Genomic DNA, 22,091 nt, shown 5'->3' on the forward strand with positions numbered 1-22,091 from the left:
ATCACATACCTGGGAATTAATATCTCTCCCAAGTTAGTGGATCTAACCAAACTGAATTACATCCCACTTTTAAGGAAAGTGGAAGATGATCTTGCAAGATGGAAATCCTTACCAATATCACTCATGGGGAGAGTTGCTACAATTAAAATGATGGTCTTACCCAGAATAAATTACTTATTCTCGATGATCCCAAACAAACCTCCAGCTGACTGGTTTAAATCTCTGGACTCCTCAATTACTAAATTCCTTTGGCAGGATAAACCTCCACGAATTAGCTTAAAAACGCTTCAGAAGACCAAAGACAGAGGAGGACTGGATTTACCCAACTTTTATTATTATTTCTTAGGCAACAGGCTGCAATATATACCAAGATGGTTGCAAGATAACCCATTAGACGAGTCCTGGTTAGATATAGAACAGACACTTTGCAATACGATAGAGCTTTCAGACTTACCATTTATTAGCCCACGCATAAGAAAACATGAAAGCTTCAAAAGTATTAGTATCAGCACCTCTCTGACAGCATGGTGGGAGTATCTTAAAATGACAGAGTCTTCACTAGTACCATGCAGACACACACCTATCTGGAACAATCCTGACATTTTGCAAAACAACAAAATGATGAACCTTCCGGACTGGAAAAATAAAGGAATCCTATGCCTGGAACACATATATGAAGGATTGGACTTCATCCCATTTAATCAAATAGTCTCCCAATTTGGAATGGATAAGAATAGCTTTTTAGAATATCACCAAATTAAATCTGTAGTCAAACAAAAATTTAAGCTCAATAAAATAGAATTACAAACACCACCAAGGGTATTAGACTTTTATAATCTCAAACCCCCCAAACTACTGTCTAAAGTATATAAGACACTGTCCAAAATAGACGATAAAATTGCAATCCCTATTGAAAAATGGGAGGTGGATCTATCAGTTAGCTTTGACCAGGACTTCTGGTCCCAAACTTGTTTAAAAACTTTTAAAATGATCAGACACCCCAATTTACAATTAATTCAGTACAAAATTCTACACAGAGTACACTATACAGGTCATCGGATGTTCAAGATGGGGTTTGTGTCATCTGACACCTGTACACACTGCACAAACAACATTCCTGACAATTACATTCATGCACTGTGTTCCTGCCCACCTGTCCAGGAATTTTGGGGTAGAGTATGTGAGGATCTGTCAAAATGTCTGAAATGTCATATCCCAACTTCCCCCTCTCTTTGTTTACTGGGACAGCTGCACGATGTCCCGATTGCAACATCTTTGGTTCACGTGGTTCTGACTGCCATATGCATCGCTAAGAAAACTATCCTCTTGAATTGGAAAAATAGAGAAAGTCTCTGCATTAACCAGTATAGAAATCTTTTGTTAGATCATATTGCACTTGATATAGCCTCTGCTTCCACTTCAGATGAATCTCTCTGGGCTCCTTTGATCGGTTCCATCACATAGCGAGGGTGGGGGGCCATTGATGTTGTCCTGCGGGATGGTGTGGGTGGGGGGGTGTGGGGTCTGAGTTGGAGTATCCTGATGTTCCCTGGAGGTGGGTTCACTGGGGGTGTCTGGGACTGGGGGGCTGTTGCCCCCCTCTGGAGGTGCTTGGGTTGCCTCGGGGGGTGGACTACTGGCGGTTGTGAGTGGGGCCCCTTGGGGATCTTGGCGGCAGCCATGGGTCACTGCCTGGCGGCTGCAATACCCCTGGGAGGATCTGGGTGGGGGCCTGGGGGCTCGAGGTTTGGGGGTGGCCGGCCCCGTGTGGGGATCTGGGCGGGGCCTTGGGGGTCGGGTCCTGACATGTATGCTGCCGGGAAGAAGGCAGGAACACTCAGCAGTGCCTGGCCCGGGTTCGGGGGCATCAGGTAGACCTTGGCTCCTCTGCCGTTCCATCACAGGGGAGGGGGAGGTCCAGGACGGGGAGGACCAAACCTTACCTGGATGTCCCATGTCTTATATATTCTGGAAGTTGTGCAAGTGCAGGGGTGGGCATAGATATTCTGCTGGGATGGGGCTGGGTTGGTGTCCTTGGACTCCGTGAGGCTCTGTAATGCTGCTGCTTTGGGCCCTGGCAGGATGGGCTGGGGTCTCCATGCCCTGGGTGGCAGTTTGACAACAGAGGTGCCTATTGGGGCCAGTAGGGGAGCTGGCTCCCTGGAGGGCTAAGCCCAACCAGCCATTCCTCCCCATCCCTGCATATTTCTCTCCTCCTGCTCCCTCACATCATCACACAAACATACACATAGGACCTTGGGGGGTGGGCAAGTCAGGGAGTGCGGGTATGGACCCCATTTCCGCATTCCTGTGGCAACCTGCCCCCCAATTTTATTTGCACCTTATACACTTCCACTGACGACATTCCACACAAACACACACTTAGGGCCTTGGGAGTGAGCACATTCAACGGCATTTGGCAGGGGGATATTTCAGCCTCTTCCCGAGTGCCGGTGCCCACTTCCAATTTTAAACCGCACTTAGACACTGATGGCTGAGGGTGTAAGTGGGGTGGTGCGGTGGCATCAGCTGGCATATGCCGGATGATGCCCGCACTGCCCACTCACCACAGCCATGGAATACACCTCATGATCACACAACACTATATTGGAGCAGGTGGAGGGAGATTAGGGCTCTTAGCCACCTCTGTTGTTGCTAGGCTTCCTGGGGCTGGAGGCTAGGAGGGAGATCTGGCCGTCTGGTTGGGGTCTGGGGTGGTGGGTTGCTGTGCTCAGCGTTGGGCGGGGGAGCCTGCTCATCAGCACCCCAGCAGAAAGGGTCAAACTCTGGTTACCGGTGATGGTTGTACCCCATGTGCAGCAGTACCGGGACCAGAGTTAATAGGGTGTGTATGGGGAGCATGAGTGAGTGTCCGGCGTGCATTTTTGTAAGTCTTGGGTTGTATGTGCATGTGTGAGCATGAAGGAGGGAGTGTGTGACTGTGTTTGTGTATGACTGTATATGTCAGGTGGGGCCTTTGGGTCCTCCCCTCTCCTGGAACTTCTCTTGATGATATAGATCTTTGTCCCCCCTCCCCCTGCCACACCTGGTGTGGGGGCTTGTGCCATGGTCTGCCTGAGTGTTCGTGGCAACCGCGTCTGGGTGTTTAAGATTTTGGCATCTGCCTGATAGATCCCGGTGGCTGCCTGGTGGGGTCTGGGTCCCTGGGCTCTGCTGGGTCCCCGGCGGGGGTGGTCACCCCTGGGTCCGGGGCTCGGCCGGCTAGGGGGTGGGAGGCTGCGGGCGGGCCTGTGGGCTTGCCGCTGATATCTCCAGGGACTCTGCCGGCTGCTGGTTGTGGCCCCCAGGGGCGATCCTCTGTGCCTCTCGAGGGGGGCGGGGGCCTTTCTGGTTGCAGTCTCCTTGGGGTTCCTGCATTCTGGGGCAACGCCTGGATCTCTGGGACTTGGAGCTCCCCCCGTCTCCTGCGCATCTTTGGGGGGCGGATCTGTGGTCCCTCACACTCTCTGTTGGACGCTCCTATAGAGAAACCTTAAATAAACAAGCGCGTGTACACACACAGGTGCTCACTTGGTGCTCTCAAAAGTATGGGCTTGGGCACGTTCAACACATGTCTTAAGACTATGGGGGGCACTTAATGCATTGCGATTTAATATCGTGATTCTTCAGTTAAGCAATGTTGATTATATATATATATATATATATATTGTTTTTTTTTTTGTTTGTTTTTTTCATCAAGTTGACGCAGTGATAGGTAGATCTTGTTGTATTCTTGTTGTGTCCCTTTTTTGTGTCTTTTTTTGTCTTTTTCTGCAGGTTTAGAAGCAGACTCTTGTTCATTGTATATTTTTGTGGAACCCCCCCCCCCCCCCCCCCCTCCTCCTCTCTCCACCTTTTCTCTTCCTTTCTCTTTCACCTCTGTCTCCGTGTCTGGTCGGAATTACAAAGCATTCAACAACAATAACAATAAAGTTTTAAGTATCAGGCGTGACATTAAAAGCAAATGCTTTGATGCTCTACCTGAGAATAAATCTGTAAGGCTTGTCACCAGCATTCAGACATCAATTCTGCTTGCTTCACAGCCAGACAGGACACGGTAAAAAAAAAAAAAAAAAAAAAAAAAAAAAAGAAGAACTGAGGTTGTTCATTACTAAATGACTTTTACAGGAATATTATTATTATACTATTCAACAGGTTGATCATAATAATGTGTATTAAACCCACAACCTAGCACTAAGGACAGAGGGACATTATTTAAATTAGTACTTAATGGAAACGATACATAATGATACATAAGAGCCATGTCATACATTCAGCCTAGGAATAGTAGCATTGTGCACTATTAAAAATATACACATCAATTGCTCGAATCCCATTGTTGCAAAGTAAAACTCTAATAAAACTCTAGTCTGACATCAACAGAGAAGAATTAGTGTATGTACTACAAATACAGCATTAGGATTTCGAGTGGACTGTGCACCTTGTGAACCATCAGAGGCTTATGACGCAACATATCTTCCAGTTGCTATTAGACAAGTTATAATTCTCGACCATTTTTCGGAACTGGTTTCTTGGGTCCGTGAGTAAATGCCAAATGAGATGATAGTCCTTAAGTAAGTTCCTGGTGATCCCATGTCACGCTCTTGCCCATTAGCCGGTGAACGCTGAGAAGGAACTCGATGAGAGCAATGTATTTTTTAAGTGCTCCGAATGTACTTCTAACAAGCGTGCGATTCACTTCGTGAGTAAACCGCAGCTGCAGCTGATTCAAACAGTCGAGCCAACTTTCTACATCACAATATGCGTTTTGTAGTTAGTCGAGTTACCTTTTGTGTGGCGCATGCACGGGTCGTTAGCGTCCAGCTCCCAGCTTATAGAGTCCTGTATTGACACAGACGTCAATACATCTCGATGTCATGCAACACACAAAGTATGTCGCATACAGGTGGGTTAACACATGTACGATACCTTTTGTGTGGCGCATGCACGGGTCGTTAGCGTCCAGCTCCCAGCTTATAGAGTCCTGTACTGACACAGACGTCAATACATCTCGATGTCATGCAACACACAAAGTCTGTTGCATACAGGTGGGTTAACACATGTACGATACATTTTGTGTGGCACATGCACGGGTCGTTAGCGTCCAGCTCCCGGCTTATAGAGAGTTCTGTATTGACACAGACGTCAATACATCTCGATGTCATGCAACACACAAAGTCTGTCGCATACAGGTGGGTTAACACACATGTACGATGTGTGTGATGGCGCGTCTGTTTACAATGGGACACGACGATGATCATTGTTAACCAAACTCTTGTTTTTTATGACAGGTGGTAGCGTTGTCTCCTGCACCTGGTCTTCGTGCACAGAGGGTGTTGTAATGTGCTCGTCATAGTTGCGATCGTTGTCACTCGAATCTGTTGTTCTCACAACAGGTGGTAGCGTTGTCTCCTGCACATTGTCTTCGCGTGCAGCAAGCGTTGTGCTGTGCTCGTTTTAATGGTTGTCTTCGTACAAAGGGGGTGTTGAATACTCCTTCGCGAGTAGTCTAGGAGGTGGTGTGATGGGACGTATCTCAGAGGCGTTATGTGAGCGTATCACCATGGCCTGAGCAACTGCGACTACTGAGAGTACACCAAGTACAGACAGCGAGATCATTTTTTTTCTTGGGTGTTGTACGTGTGGGTACAGCCGCTTTAATGGCAGTGAGAGCAAGTGGGCAAATGTATTTATAGGTCACTAGCAGAAACTAAGGCACGTGGTCATAGTGTAATCGTAACCACCTAAAGTAGCTCTTGTCATAATTTAATATACTGTAATAAAAGTAGCAGTGGGCAGCACGGGCAGAATATCTGGCCCTCCTGTCAGAACCCGAAAACACCACCAATAGGCAATGATTTATAAAAGGATATGCTTTATTATGTAATACGCTAAAACACACAAATCAAACCCAATAATAAAACACTATATTAAAACACTGTGGCCAAAGTCTCCACTCCTAAAATCACAGTCCGGCATAAGTTACACAAGCAGCGGTACTTAGCTGTCACGGATGGTGTGACCCCCGTCCCCGGGGTCTGAGCTTCCAACGCCGTCCTACGCCCCGGGGTGTAGCTTGCGAGGACGGCGGGTAAATCCACAACATAAGTCCACTGCCAGAGTCCGTAGCGGCAGATGTCGGCGCGGCCTTGGCATCACCTATGCCCAGCCCTAGCTGTCTAAAGAAGGCGACCAGCCTTCCCTCCTGGCGCTGGAACTCTAAACACCTGTTCAGCTATCTTCGTCGCCGGCAGCCCTAACCGGCTGCGAACGACCCCACCCCCCAAAGTCTGATGCCACAATGACAGGTCGACCACGCACCCCTCTCAGTAGGTCTGTCACCCTTTTATCCTCCCTGGCCTCGTTATCCATAACGAGGACCAGCTGGTGTCCAATCACCACACCCTCGGAGCTCGGCAGCTTCTGTCCATCACAATACATAGAAATCAGAAACGGGCATGTCAGGATAGACATCACGAGGGATAATGCGGCCAGTATCTGTGTGCGCTTGAGAGCAACTTGTTGTTCTACTGTGGTGCCCACGCAGCCTGGTCTGTAAATGTCATCTACCTTCTTTATATACGCATAAGCTAAAGACCGTATATTCTCTATGGATTTGAACACGTCCTTTGTTTCGCGTAACGCTTGAGCTGTCTCGAGCGTGATGTTGTGAGCATACACCAGTGTTTCGCGTGCACCGAGGTCCGAAAGGGCGTGCGCTACAACTATTAACCTTGGTTTGGGAGTGTGGCAAAATGCTCGCTCCACTGTAATGGGCGGATGCAATGTTATCACCTGGTACGTTTCGTTAGTCGGGTCGTAACACACCGGTCCGTGACATGGACCGTCACATTGTATGGGGCACAGTAAGGAAAACACGCCACCGACCGTGACTTCGCACTCGACCGCGGTGGTGTTGTCGATTTGCAAAGGATCACATACGCCTCTCCAGTCGCAATGAGGCACATTGTAGTCGACGCGACCGTCGGTCACCATAGCTTTCGTCAGCCAACACACTCGATTGCCCTTCGAAACATCGGCGATCAACGTGTGCGTAGAGGTCGCTGTCGCTTTACTGTACGCCAGGATATCCGTGTGTGAGTGCACGCTCGACGTCGATTGACAACCGGTCATGTCAGACCTGATCAGACCTTCCGAACACATGACCATTAGTTGTTGTGCGGCCGAGAGTATCGCGATCATACCGTTGAGATGTGTAGAAAGCGCGTACACGCCAGCCTTCCACGTTTCCAAAGTTTCCAGCAGTCTAGAGGGACTTGTCTTAGCGCGCACGGCTGTGCTGAATTTGCTTTGGGTAGACACAACGGCTTCGACCTCGCTTAGGATCTGTGGGCTCATGTACTCGTGGTAGGCCAAGACGTGTATAGTCGAGCGCGGTGACGCCCCGAACATTTGGCCCGGTTTTGTTGTGGCGACATGCGTGTCCAGTAACGCGGCAAAGTCCGCGTGACTAGCGTGTATTGATTTTAAAGCTCGCTCATACCCCAACAGTACGGTCCGTAGAAGTTCTTTCACTTGTTTCCATGCGCTCGTGGAACACAGGACATCGCAACCTCTGTGATACTCAAGTAAAGCGTCACACGCCAGCACGTTGGAAATACAATCGGTAGTAACTTCTTACTCCACTCTATGTTGAACTCGTATAGTATGTATATGGGCGGTTGCGGCGGTTTGCGCATTTTCTATCTACCCTCCGCTAATAAGACTCTGTGGTCTGTCTCCTGAGATGGTGCGGTTGGAACTTCCGAGAGTGCACTATCGACGGTCGGCGTTTCCATTTCGTCAACTGTGCCATTTTCAGCCGCTGGCAAACGGCCGTCGACGGTCGATGCGAGACACCAACGTAACGTTAGACCGCGACCCTCATGCCAGTTTTCTGTAGTACTGGTTGTAGTTTCTGGTGCACACTCGATACGCCATTACGATCACAATTACGTTGATTAATAAATCCAGTGTTGTAGCGACTGCAGCCAGCGCCGTCGCGCAACTCGTGTCGGTGTTATCTCTCGATACTTTCATTCGTATCCGATCGTATGCAGAATCTACGGATCTGGTGAAGTTGCTTGTCACTAGCTTGCGCACGTTTGATATGGCACTTTGCGCGAGACTCACACAACCTGCAGTGGCGACCGTCGCGTCAGTGCAAAGTTTTTCCGATATATCGCTCTCAACATCGTTTGTCATTTGCTGTACACTGCGCACACTGGCCGCGAGGTCGCGGAGAGGGTCTTCCTTACGAGTTGTATAATATCCGCTGACTTGCCGATTCAATTCTGGTGGCGCTGACCCAAACGAGAACGCTCTTAAGGCGCATGTCGTGGTAACTCTGGTAGCGCCGTGGTTGACGAGGACGATCATCTTTAGCAATAGTTCATCTCGAAGCGCAACGATGATGAGGGTTACGGGTTGGCCGGTTCCGCCTTCAGGCCACTCGGTTGCCGCTAGATTGCCCAATGCCACACACGCAGACGAACCCTGTACACACTCAATGACCCGTGTGCGATCGTTGATTTCTGCTAGTATGTTTGCTAGTTCTACGTGCTTCCACGGATCGGGAGTGGGCACGTGCTTGTTTTAGAGGCGTTTTCGCGCAGCCTCTACCCTGCACGACCGCTAGTGGCCGCACTAGCTATATTTATCTTCATTTGTTTCACACACACACACACACACACACACACACACACACACACACACACACACACACACACACACACACACACACACACACACGCACACACACACACACACACACACACACACACACAGGCCCTTGCGTGCAAACCCCGGTCAGGCCTGCAGTGTACACATCAGAGACATGATGTTCTTTCACAGAACTGAGGTAGTTCATTACTAAATGACTTTTACAGGAATATTGTTATTATACTATTCAACAGGTTGATCATAATAATGTGTATTAAACCCACAACCTAGCACTGAGGACAGAGGGACTTTCTTTGAATTAGTACTTAATGGAAACGATACATAATGATACATAAGAGCCATGTCATACATTCAGCCTAGGAATAGTAGCATTGTGCACTATTAAAAATATACACATCAATTGCTCGAATCCCATTGTTGCAAAGTAAAACTCTAATAAAACTCTAGTCTGACATCAACAGAGAAGACTTAGTGTATGTACTACAAATACAGCATTAGGATTTCGAGTGGACCGTGCACCTTGTGAACCATCAGAGGCTTATGACGCAACATATCTTCCAGTTGCTATTAGACAAGTTATAATTCTCGACCATTTTTCGGAACTGGTTTCTTGGGTCCGTGAGTAAATGCCAAATGAGATGATAGACCTTAAGTAAGTTCCTGCCGATCCCATGTCACGCTCTTGCCCATCAGCCGGTGAACGCTGAGACGGAACTCGATGAGAGCGATGTATTTTTTAAGTGCTCCAAATGTACTTCTAACAAGCGTGCGATTCTCTTCGTGAGTAAACCGCAGCTGCAGCTGATTCAAACAGTCGAGCCAACTTTCTACATCACAATATGCGTTTTGTAGTTAGTCGAGTTACCTTTTGTGTGGCGCATGCACGGGTCGTTAGCGTCCAGCTCCCAGCTTATAGAGTCCTGTATTGACACAGACGTCAATACATCTCGATGTCATGCAACACACAAAGTCTGTCGCATACAGGTGGGTTAACACACATGTACGATGTGTGAGATGGCGCGCCCGTTTACAATGGAACACGATGATGATCATTGTTAACCAAACTCTTGTTTCTCACGACAGGTGGTAGCGTTGTCTCCTGCACCTGGTCTTCGTGCACAGAGGGTGTTGTAATGTGCTCGTCATAGTCACGATCGTTGTCACTCGAATCCGTTGTTCTCACAACAGGTGGTAGCGTTGTCTCCTGCATGTTGTCTTCGCGTGCGGCAAGCGTTGTGCTGTGCTCGTTATAATGGTTGTCTTCGTACAAAGGGGGGTGTTGAATACTCCTTCTAGGAGGTGGTGTGATGGGACTTATCTCAGAGGCGTTATGTGAGCGTATCACCATGGCCTGAGCAACTGCGACTACTGATAGTGCACCCAGTACAGACAGCGAGATCATTTTTTTTCTTGGGTGTTGTACGTGTGGGTACAGCCGCTTTAATGGCAGTGAGAGCAAGTGGGCAAATGTATTTATAGGTCACCAGCAGAAACTAAGGCACGTGGTCATAGTGTAATCGTAACCACCTAAAGTAGCTCTTGTCATAATTTAATATACTGTAATAAAAGTAGCAGTGGGCAGCACGGGCAGAATATCTGGCCCTCCTGTCAGAACCCGAAAACACCACCAATAGGCAATGATTTATAAAAGGATATGCTTTATTATGTAATACGCTAAAACACACAAATCAAACCCAATAATAAAACACTATATTAAAACACTGTGGCCAAAGTCTCCACTCCTAAAATCACAGTCCGGCATAAGTCACACAAGCAGCGGTACTTAGCTGTCACGGATGGTGTGACCCCCGTCCCCGGGGTCTGAGCTTCCAACGCCGTCCTACGCCCCGGGGTGTAGCTTGCGAGGACGGCGGGTAAATCCACAACATAAGTCCACTGCCAGAGTCCGTAGCGGCAGATGTCGGCGCGGCCTTGGCATCACCTATGCCCAGCCCTAGCTGTCTAAAGAAGGCGACCAGCCTTCCCTCCTGGCGCTGGAACTCTAAACACCTGTTCAGCTATCTTCGTCGCCGGCAGCCCTAACCGGCTGCGAACGACCCCACCCCCCAAAGTCTGATGCCACAATGACAGGTCGACCACGCACCCCTCTCAGTAGGTCTGTCACCCTTTTATCCTCCCTGGCCTCGTTATCCATAACGAGGACCAGCTGGTGTCCAATCACCACACCCTCGGAGCTCGGCAGCTTCTGTCCATCACAATACATAGAAATCAGAAACGGGCATGTCAGGATAGACATCACGAGGGATAATGCGGCCAGTATCTGTGTGCGCTTGAGAGCACCTTGTTGTTCTACTGTGGTGCCCACGCAGCCTGGTCTGTAAATGTCATCTACCTTCTTTATATACGCATAAGCTAAAGACCGTATATTCTCTATGGATTTGAACACGTCCTTTGTTTCGCGTAACGCTTGAGCTGTCTCGAGCGTGATGTTGTGAGCATACACCAGTGTTTCGCGTGCACCGAGGTCCGAAAGGGCGTGCGCTACAACTATTAACCTTGGTTTGGGAGTGTGGCGAAATGCTCGCTCCACTGTAATGGGTGGATGCAATGTTATCACCTGGTACGTTTCGTTAGTCGGGTCGTAACACACCGGTCCGTGACATGGACCGTCACATTGTATGGGGCACAGTAAGGACAACACGCCACCGACCGTGACTTCGCACTCGACCGCGGTGGTGTTGTCGATTTGCAAAGGATCACATACGCCTCTCCAGTCGCAATGAGGCACATTGTAGTCGAAGCGACCGTCGGTCACCATAGCTTTCGTCAGCCAACACACTCGATTGCCCTTCGAAACATCGGCGATCAACGTGAGCGTAGAGGTCGCTGTCGCTTTACTGTACGCCAGGATATCCGTGTGTGAGTGCACGCTCGACGTCGATTGACAACCGGTCATGTCAGACCTGATCAGACCTTCCGAACACATGACCATTAGTTGTTGTGCGGCCGAGAGTATCGCGATCATACCGTTGAGATGTGTAGAAAGCGCGTACACGCCAGCCTTCCACGTTTCCAAAGTTTCCAGCAGTCTAGAGGGACTTGTCTTAGCGCGCACGGCTGTGCTGAATTTGCATTGGGTAGACACAACGGCTTCGACCTCGCTTAGGATCTGTGGGCTCATGTACTCGTGGTAGGCCAAGACGTGTATAGTCGAGCGCGGTGACGCCCCGAACATTTGGCCCGGTTTTGTTGTGGCGACATGCGTGTCCAGTAACGCGGCAAAGTCCGCGTGACTAGCGTGTATTGATTTTAAAGCTCGCTCATACCCCAACAGTACGGTCCGTAGAAGTTCGTTCACTTGTTTCCATGCGCTCGTGGAACACAGGACATCGCAACCTCTGTGATACTCAAGTAAAGCGTCACACGCCAGCACGTTGGAAATACAATCGGTAGTAACTTCTTACTCCACTCTATGTTGAACTCGTATAGTATGTATATGGGCGGTTGCGGCGGTTTGCGCATTTTCTATCTACCCTCCGCTAATATGACTCTGTGGTCTGTCTCCTGAGATGGTGCGGTTGGAACTTCCGAGAGTGCACTATCGACGGTCGGCGTTTCCATTTCGTCAACTGTGCCATTTTCAGCCGCTGGCAAACGGCCGTCGACGGTCGATGCGAGACACCAACGTAACGTTAGACCGCGACCCTCATGCCAGTTTTCTGTAGTACTGGTTGTAGTTTCTGGTGCACACTCGATACGCCATTACGATCACAATTACGTTGATTAATAAATCCAGTGTTGTAGCGACTGCAGCCAGCGCCGTCGCGCAACTCGTGTCGGTGTTATCTCTCGATACTTTCATTCGTATCCGATCGTATGCAGAATCTACGGATCTGGTGAAGTTGCTTGTCACTAGCTTGCGCACGTTTGATATGGCACTTTGCGCGAGACTCACACAACCTGCAGTGGCGACCGTCGCGTCAGTGCAAAGTTTTTCCGATATATCGCTCTCAACATCGTTTGTCATTTGCTGTACACTGCGCACACTGGCCGCGAGGTCGCGGAGAGGGTCTTCCTTACGAGTTGTATAATATCCGCTGACTTGCCGATTCAATTCTGGTGGCGCTGACCCAAACGAGAACGCTCTTAAGGCGCATGTCGTGGTAACTCTGGTAGCGCCGTGGTTGACGAGGACGATCATCTTTAGCAATAGTTCATCTCGAAGCGCAACGATGATGAGGGTTACGGGTTGGCCGGTTCCGCCTTCAGGCCACTCGGTTGCCGCTAGATTGCCCAATGCCACACACGCAGACGAACCCTGTACACACTCAATGACCCGTGTGCGATCGTTGATTTCTGCTAGTATGTTTGCTAGTTCTACGTGCTTCCACGGATCGGGAGTGGGCACGTGCTTGTTTTAGAGGCGTTTTCGCGCAGCCTCTACCCTGCACGACTGCTAGTGGCCGCACTAGCTATATTTATCTTCATTTGTTTCACACACACACACACACACATACACACACACACACACACACACACACACACACACACACACACAGGCCCTTGCGTGCAAATCCCGGTCAGGCCTGCAGTGTACACATCAGAGACATGATGTTCTTTCACAGAACTGAGGTTGTTCATTACTAAATGACTTTTACAGGAATATTGTTATTATACTATTCAACAGGTTGATCATAATAATGTGTATTAAACCCACAACCTAGCACTGAGGACAGAGGGACTTTATTTGAATTAGTACTTAATGGAAACGATACATAATGATACATAAGAGCCATGTCATACATTCAGCCTAGGAATAGTAGCATTGTGCACTATTAAAAATATACACATCAATTGCTCGAATCCCATTGTTGCAAAGTAAAACTCTAATAAAACTCTAGTCTGACATCAACAGAGAAGACTTAGTGTATGTACTACAAATACAGCATTAGGATTTCGAGTGGACCGTGCACCTTGTGAACCATCAGAGGCTTATGACGCAACATATCTTCCAGTTGCTATTAGACAAGTTATAATTCTCGACCATTTTTCGGAACTGGTTTCTTGGGTCCGTGAGTAAATGCCAAATGAGATGATAGACCTTAAGTAAGTTCCTGCCGATCCCATGTCACGCTCTTGCCCATCAGCCGGTGAACGCTGAGACGGAACTCGATGAGAGCGATGTATTTTTTAAGTGCTCCAAATGTACTTCTAACAAGCGTGCGATTCTCTTCGTGAGTAAACCGCAGCTGCAGCTGATTCAAACAGTCGAGCCAACTTTCTACATCACAATATGCGTTTTGTAGTTAGTCGAGTTACCTTTTGTGTGGCGCATGCACGGGTCGTTAGCGTCCAGCTCCCAGCTTATAGAGTCCTGTATTGACACAGACGTCAATACATCTCGATGTCATGCAACACACAAAGTCTGTCGCATACAGGTGGGTTAACACACATGTACGATGTGTGAGATGGCGCGCCCGTTTACAATGGAACACGATGATGATCATTGTTAACCAAACTCTTGTTTCTCACGACAGGTGGTAGCGTTGTCTCCTGCACCTGGTCTTCGTGCACAGAGGGTGTTGTAATGTGCTCGTCATAGTCACGATCGTTGTCACTCGAATCCGTTGTTCTCACAACAGGTGGTAGCGTTGTCTCCTGCATGTTGTCTTCACGTGCGGCAAGCGTTGTGCTGTGCTCGTTATAATGGTTGTCTTCGTACAAAGGGGGGTGTTGAATACTCCTTCTAGGAGGTGGTGTGATGGGACGTATCTCAGAGGCGTTATGTGAGCGTATCACCATGGCCTGAGCAACTGCGACTACTGATAGTACACCCAGTACAGACAGCGAGATCATTTTTTTTCTTGGGTGTTGTACGTGTGGGTACAGCCGCTTTAATGGCAGTGAGAGCAAGTGGGCAAATGTATTTATAGGTCACTAGCAGAAACTAAGGCACGTGGTCATAGTGTAATCGTAACCAACTAAAGTAGCTCTTGTCATAATTTAATATACGTAGAAATCAGAAACGGGCATGTCAGGATAGACATCACGAGTGATAATGCGGCCAGTATCTGTGTGCAATTGAGAGCACCTTGTTGTTCTACTGTGGTGCCCACGCCGCCGGGTCTGTAAATGTCATCGACCTTCTTTATATACGCATACGCTAAAGACCGTATATTCTCTATGGATTTGAACACGTCCTATGTTTCACGTAACGCTTGAGCTGTCTCGAGCGTGATGTTGTGAGCGTATGCCAGTGTTTCGCGTGCACCGAGGTCCGAAAGGGCGTGCTCTACAACTATTAACCTTGGTTTGGGAGTGTGGCGAAACGCTCGCTCCGCTGTAATGGGCGGATGCAATGTTATCACCTGGTACGTTTCGTTAGTCGGGTCGTAACACACCGGTATGTGAAACGGACCGTCACATTGTACGGGGCACAGTAAGGACAACACGCCGCCGACCGTGACTTCGCACTCGACCGCGGTGGTGTTGTCGATTTGCAAAGGATCATATACACCTCTCCAGTCGCAATGAGGCACATTGTAGTCGATGCGACCGTCGGTCACCATAGCTTTCGTCAGCCAACACACTCGATTGCCCTTCGAAACATCGGCAATCAACGTGAGCGTAGAGGTCGCCGTCGCTTTACTGTACGCCAGGATATCCGTGTGTGAGTGCACGCTCGACGTCGATTGACAACCGGTCATGTCAGACCTGATCAGACCTTCCGAACACATGACCATTAGTTGTTGTGCGGCCGAGAGTATCGTGATCATACCGTTGAGATGTGTAGAAAGCGCGTACATGCCAGCCTTCCACGTTTCCAATGTTTCCAGCAGTCTAGAGGGACTTGTCTTAGCGCGCACGGCTGTGCTGATTTGCGTTGGGTAGACACAACGGCTTCGACCTCGCTTAGGATCTGTGGGCTCATGTACTCGTGGTAGGCCAAGACGTGTATAGTCGAGCGCGGTGACGCCCCGAACACTTGACCCGGTTTTGTTGTGGCGATATGCGTGTCCAGTAATGCGGCAAAGTCCGCGTGTCTAGCGTGTATTGATTTTACAGCTTGCTCATACCCCAACAGTACGGTCCGTAGAAGTTTGTTCACTTGTTTCCATGCGCTCGTGGAACAAAGGACATCGCAACCTCTGTGATACTCAAGTAAAGCGTCACACACCAGCTGCTTGCACGTTGGAAATACAATCGGTAGTAACTTCTTACTCCACTCTATGTGTAAGTCGTATAGTATGTATATGGGCGGTTGCGGTGGTTTGCGCATTTTCTATCTACCCTCCGCTAATATGACTCTGTGGTCTGTCTCCTGAGATGGTGCGGTTGGAACTTGCGAGAGTGCACTATCGACGGTCGGCGTTTCCATTTCGTCAACTGTGCAATTTTCAGCCGCTGGCAAACGGCCGTCGACGGTCGATGCGAGACACCAACATAACGTTAGACCGCGACCCTCATGCCAGTTTTCTGTAGTACTGGTTGTAGTTTCTGGTGCACACTCGATACGCCATTACGATCACAATTACGTTGATTAATAAATCCAGTGTTGTAGCGACTGCAGCCAGCGCCGTCGCGCAACTCGTGTCGGTGTTATCTCTCGAAACTTTCATTCCTATCCGAGCGTATGCAGAATCTACGGATCTGGTGAAGTTGCTTGTCACTAGCTTGCGCACGTTTGATATGGCACTTTGCGCGAGACTCACACAACCTGCAGTGGCGACCGTTGCGTCAGTGCAAAGTTTTTCCGATATATCGCTCGCAACATCGTTTGTCATTTGCTGTACACTGCGCACACTGGCCGCGAGGTCGCGGAGAGGGTCTTCGTTACGAGTTGTGTAATATCCGCTGACTTGCCGAATCAATTCTGGTGGCGCTGACCCAAACGAGAACGCTTTTAAGGCGCATGTCGTGGTAACTCTGGTAGCGCCGTGGTTGACGAGGACGATCATCTTTAGCAATAGTTCATCTCGAAGCGCAACAATGGTGAGGGCGACGGGTTGGCCGGTTCCTCCTTCAGGCCACTCGGTTGCCGCTAGATTGCCCAATGCCACACACGCAGACGAACCCTGTACACACTCAATGACCCGTGTGCGATCGTTGATTTCTGCTAGTATGTTTGCTAGTTCTACGTGCTTCCACGGATCGGGAGTGGGCACGTGCTTGTTTTAGAGGCGTTTTCGCGCAGCCTCTACCCTGCACGACCGCTCGTGGCCGCACTAGCTATATTTATCTTTATTTGTTTCACACACACACACACACACACACACACACACACACACACACACTACTTTTTCTTCTGTGTTTTTTTTAGCAGTAGTGTTATCAGCTCCTGGGTTTAAATACTGCCACACCACCCTTCCTTAAAACGAGGAACAGTTTTGAGCTGTGTGTGGCTAAAATAACAAGACATTCTGCATTTTTCCAATAGGACTACAAAAAATCTTAGCGAGAAGAAAAAATGGCGGATTGGCTCTGTGTTTAGCCGAGGGCCATTACCATATTTGGTAGTTATCCTGACGAAATAAATTACTGATGTAATAGATAAATTGAAAAACTGAACGGGTGGACAAATATGCCCAGAACTTAATTTTTATATATCTAAATAGCAACTCCAGTGAATAATATAAGCCTTTTTGCTCACTTAGACACTTAAAAGGTGAAACACACGGTGTTAACGGATAAAAAAGTGGGTTTTTCATGTTATGTCTCCTTTGAAGAAGTAGTCCAGTTACACCTTTGTGGGCTTATAATTTGGCTTCTGAATATCCTAAAGAGGTCAGGTTTGTTTTAGAGTACTCCAATTAACAGCCCCCATTACCCCAAAAAGGAATGGAGTCATTAGCACTTATGGTTTTTAAATGGCACCCAGAATTATGTTGCACGAAGCACAATTTCACATCATTCTGGGTTCATTTGTGTGAAAACAAGGTCCAATCAGGCTGAAACGTTACAGGAAGGTAGAATCTATTGAGTTATAAGTGATCTGAACGTTTCATGCTGATAGCACATTCCTAAGGAGGTCAAACTATGTCCCAAAGGTCACCGGATCTGGTGTCAATTTAAAGAAGTAGTCCAGTTACACATTTGTGGGCTTATGATTTGGCTTCTGAATGTCCTAGAGAGATCAGGTTTGTTTTAGTGTACTCCAATCAACAGCCCCTACAACCACAAAAAGGAATGGAGTCATTAGCACTTATGGTTTTTAAATGGCACCCAGAATTATGTTGCAAGAAGCACAATTTCACATCATTCTGGGTTCATTTGTGTGAAAACAAGGTCCAATCAGGCTGAAACGTTACAGGAAGGTAGAATCTATTGAGTTGTAAGTGATCTGAACGTTTCATGATGATCGCACATTCCTATAGGGGGTCAAACCATGTCCCAAAGGTCACCGGATCTGGTGTCAATTTAAAGAAGTAGTCCAGTTACACCTTTGTGGGCTTATAACTTGGCTTCTGAATATCCTAAAGAGGTCAGGTTTGTTTTAGAGTACTCCAATTAACAGCCCACATTACCCCAAAAAGGAATGGAGTCATTAGCACTTATGGTTTTTAAATGGCACCCAGAATTATGTTGCATGAAGCACAATTTCACATCATTCTGGGTTCATTTATGTGAAAACAAGGTCCAATCAGGCTGAAACGTTACAGGAAGGTAGAATCTATTGAGTTGTAAGTGATCTGAACGTTTCATTATGATAGCACTTTCCTTTAGGGGGTCAAACCATGTCCCAAAGGTCACCGGATCTGGTGTCATTTTAAAGAAGTAGTCCAGTTACACATTTGTGGGCTTATAACTTGGCTTCTGAATGTCCTAGAGAGATCAGGTTTATTTAAGTATACTCCAATCACCAGCCCCTACAACCACAAAAAGGAATGGAGTCATTAGCACTTATGGTTTGTAAATGGCACCCAGAATTATGTTGCACGAAACACAATTTCACATCATTCTGGGTTCATTTGTGTGAAAACAAGGTCCAATCAGGCTGACACGTTACGGGAAGGTAGAATCTATTGAGTTGTAAGTGATCTGAATGTTTTATGATGATAGCACTTTCCTAAGGGGGTCAAACCATGTCCCAAAGGTCACCGGATCTGGTATCAATTTAAAGAAGTAGTCCAGTACCAACATTTGTGGTCTTATAACTTGGCTTCTGAATGTCCTAGAGAGGTCAGGCTTGTTTTAGTGTACTCCAATCAACAGCCCCTACAACCACAAAAAGGAATGGAGTCATTAGCACTTATGGTTTTTAAATGGCATCCAGAATTATGTGGCACGAAGCACAATTTCACATCATTCTGAGTTCATTTGTGTGAAAACAAGGTCCAATCAGGCTGAAACGTTACAGGAAGGTAGAATCTATTGAGTTGTAAGAGATCTGAACGTTTCGTGCTGATAGCACATTCCTAAGGAGGTCAAACTATGTCCCAAAGGTCACCGGATCTGGTGTCAATTTAAAGTAGTCCAGTACCAACATTTGTGGGCTTATAACTTGGCTTCTGAATATCCTAGAGAGATCAGGTTTGTTTTAGTGTACTCCAGTCAACAGCCCCTACAACCTAAAAAAGGAATGGAGTCATTAGCACTTATGGTTTTTAAATGGCACCCAGAATTATGCTGCACTAAGCACAATTTCACATCATTCTGGGTTCATTTGTGTGTAAACAAGGTCCAATCAGGCTGAAACGTTACAAGAAGGTAGAATCTATTGAGTTGTAAGTGATCTGAACGTTTCATGATGATCGCACATTCCTATAGGGGGTCAAACCATGTCCCAAAGGTCACCGGGCCTGGTGTCACTTTAAAGAAGTAGTCCAGTTACACCTTTGTGGGCTTATAACTTGGCTTCTGAATATCCTAAAGAGGTCAGGTTTGTTTTAGAGTACTCCAATTAACAGCCCACATTACCCCAAAAAGGAATGGAGTCATTAGCACTTATGGTTTTTAAAGGGCACCCAGAATTATGTTGCACGAAGCACAATTTCACATCATTCTGGGTTCATTTGTGTGAAAACAACGTCCAATCAGGCTGAAATGTTACAGGAAGGTAGAATCTATTGAGTTGTAAGTGATCTGAACGTTTCATTATGATAGCACTTTCCTAAGGGGGTCAAACCATGTCCCAAAGGTCACCGGATCTGGTGTCAATTTAAAGTAGTCCAGTTACACATTTGTGGGCTTATAACTTGGCTTCTGAATGTCCTAGAGAGATCAAGTTTATTTAAGTATACTCCAATCAACAGCCCCTACAACCACAAAAAGGAATGGAGTCATTAGCACTTATGGTTTGTAAATGGCACCCAGAATTATGTTGCACGAAGCACAATTTCACATCATTCTGGGTTAATTTGTGTGAAAACAAGGTCCAATCAGGCTGAAACCTTACGGGAAGGTAGAATCTATTGAGTTGTAAGTGATCTGAACATTTTATGATGATAGCACTTTCCTAAGGGGGTCAAACCATGTCCCAAAGGTCACCGGATCTGGTGTTAATTTAAAGAAGTAGTCCAGTACCAACATTTGTGGGCTTATAACTTGGCTTCTGAATGTCCTAGAGAGGCCAGGCTTGTTTTAGTGTACTCCAATCAACAGCCCCTACAACCACAAAAAGGAATGGAGTCATTAGCACTTATGGTTTGTAAATGGCATCCAGAATTATGTTGCACGAAGCACAATTTCACATCATTCTGGGTTCATTTGTGTGAAAACAAGGTCCAATCAGGCTGAAACGTTACAGAAAGGTAGAATCTATTGAGTTGTAAGTGATCTGAACGTTTCATGATGATCGCACATTCCTATAGGGGGTCAAACCATGTCCCAAAGGTCACCGGGCCTGGTGTCACTTTAAAGAAGTAGTCCAGTTACACATTTGTGGGCTTATAACTTGGCTTCTAAATATCCTAAAGAGGTCAGGTTTGTTTTAGAGTACTCCAAATAACAGCCCCCATTACCCCAAAGAGGAATGGAGTCATTAGCACTTATGGTTTTTAAATTTCACCCAGAATTATGTTGCACGAAGCACAATTTCACATCATTCTGGGTTCATTTGTGTGAAAACAAGGTCCAATCAGGCTGAAACGTTACAAGAAGGTAGAATCTATTGAGTTGTAAGTGATCTTAACGTTTCATGATGATCGCACATTCCTATAGGGGGTCAAACCATGTCCCAAAGGTCACCGGGCCTGGTGTCACTTTAAAGAAGTAGTCCAGTTACACCTTTGTGTGCTTATAACTTGGCTTCTGAATGTCCTAGAGAGGTCAGGTTTGTTTTAGTGTACTCCAATCAACAGCCCCTACAACCACAGAAAGGAATGGAGTCAATAGCACTTATGGTTTGTAAATGGCACCCAGAATTATGTTGCACGAAGCACAATTTCACATCATTCTGGGTCCATTTGTGTGAAAACAAGGTCCAATCAGGCTGAAACGTTACAGGAAGGTAGAATCTATTGAGTTGTAAGTGATCTGAACGTTTCATGATGATAACACTTTCCAAAGGGGGTCAAACCATGTCCCAAAGGTCACCGGATCTGGTGTCAATTTAAAGTAGTCCAGTTACACATTTGTGGGCTTATAACTTGGCTTCTGAATGTCCTAGAGAGATCAGGTTTGTTTTAATGTACTCCAATCAACAGCCCCTACAACCACAAAAAGGAATGGAGTCATTAGCACTTATGGTTTGTAAATGGCACCCAGAATTATGTTGCACAAAGCACAATTTCACTTCATTCTGGGTCCATTTGTGTGAAAACAAGGTCCAATCAGGCTGAAACGTTACAGGAAGGTAGAATCTATTGAGTTGTAAGTGATCTGAACGTTTCATGATGATAGCACTTTCCTAAGGGGGTCAAACCATGTCCCAAAGGTCACCGGATCTGGTGTCAATTTAAAGAAGTAGTCCAGTTACACATTTGTGGGCTTATAACTTGGCTTCTGAATGGCCTAGAGAGATCAGGTTTGTTTTAGTATACTCCAATCAACAGCCCCTACAACCACAAAAAGGAATGCAGTCATTAGCACTTATGGTTTGTAAATGGCACCCAGAATTATGTTGCACGAAGCACAATTTCACATCATTCTGGGTCCATTTGTGTGAAAACAAGGTCCAATCAGGCTGAAACGTTACAGGAAGGTAGAATCTATTGAGTTGTAAGTGATCTGAACGTTTCAAGATGATAGCACTTTCCTAAGGGGGTCAAACCATGTCCCAAAGGTCACCGGATCTGGTGTCAATTTAAAGAAGTAGTCCAGTTACACCTTTGTGGGCTTATAACTTGGCTTCTGAATGTCCTACAGAGATCACGTTTGTTTTAGTGTACTCCAATCAACAATCCCTACAACCACAAAAGGGAATGGAGTCATTAGCACTTATGGTTTGTAAATGACACCGAGAATTATGTTGCACGAAGCACAATTTCACTTCATTCTGGGTCCATTTG

Source organism: Nothobranchius furzeri, chromosome 9 (assembly GCF_043380555.1).
Source record: "Nothobranchius furzeri strain GRZ-AD chromosome 9, NfurGRZ-RIMD1, whole genome shotgun sequence".
In the NCBI taxonomy this organism is placed as follows: Eukaryota; Metazoa; Chordata; class Actinopteri; order Cyprinodontiformes; family Nothobranchiidae; genus Nothobranchius; species Nothobranchius furzeri.